Below are 1208 nucleotides of genomic sequence, written 5' to 3' on the forward strand. Positions count from 1 at the left end.
TGCTGGTACTATCATGAGCGTGGTCAGCTGGCTTCCAGGACCTCAGTCAAGTTTCAGCTGCTGAGAAGCGTACGTCTTACAGGTGTATGGAAAGATGTGGTTCTCAGGTACCACATGCCAGATGTCTGAGCTGAATAAGACGATGGTGCAGATTAGGAGCACAACTTTGTTTTTTTGTTTTTTGTTTTTTTTTTTCTTTTTTTATATTTAGGACAGTGTGGACAGGGTCTAAGTGCCTCAATCAGACTCTTAGTGATCTTCCTGTTTACAGCCTCCCAAGTGCTGAATTAAAGGAGTGTGAATCCATGCCTGGTCTCATTCACTGTCTCAGTGTGCCCTGGGGGTTGATCTGGCACTGCAAGCCTGGGATTGAACTCCCAGGCCCTGCATCTGCCTAAACAGGCGCTTTAATCTGCTGAGCTATTTGGTCAGACCTGGGAGCACAGCTTTGGATGGCAGTACTCCACAGCATTGTGTGCATGTGGTGCTCACAGACTGCAGTGCTCACTAGCAGCAGAGACAATACACATAGCTCTGTAGAGTTCTAGGTCGCTTCTAGAGGAATGTTTGTTAAAGTGGTTCTTAATAAATTGGAGTCCTGAGGGCCAGCAAGATAACTCAGCACACTAACTGACTGCTTAGGCAATGCAGGGACTGGGTTTCCATCGCTCCCACCACAAGCCTCGCTGACCTCACCCTCAGGCATGCTGTGCTGGCCACCGTCTGTGCGTGGTGGCACACACCTGTAATTCCTGTGCTGGGAGGCTAAAAACAGGAGGATCACTACAAGTCTGAGCTGCATAGTGAGATGCTGTACCAAATATATTAACATAATGAATAAATAAATTTAAAAATAAATAATTGGAGTCCTGGAGGAAGAAAGAGGTGGTGCTCTCCTGGTGAGCTCTGTGGCCTCGCCCATGAGCAGAAAGCAAGGCAGAGGCTATTGTTGGTCTCAACTGGGCCAGACTGTTCTGTCTGCCCACAGAAGCTGTGCGCAGGTACAGCCATGATCAAAGCACTCTGAGTAACATGTCTTTGGCTCCAGACTGTGACCCACAGCATCTCCATCATCTGTGTTGCGGGGCCCCTTCTGATATTCAAGATGCACGATGTGGAGACTCCCTTGGCATGCTGGGAGTGGTTGCTGGCTGGCAGCAACTGGGTGGAAGTGCAGGTGGGACACTGGCCCTCATTGGGTGCCTGAT

Source organism: Octodon degus, unplaced genomic scaffold, assembly GCF_000260255.1.
Source record: "Octodon degus isolate 3935 unplaced genomic scaffold, OctDeg1.0 scaffold00238, whole genome shotgun sequence".
Lineage (NCBI taxonomy): Eukaryota > Metazoa > Chordata > Mammalia > Rodentia > Octodontidae > Octodon > Octodon degus.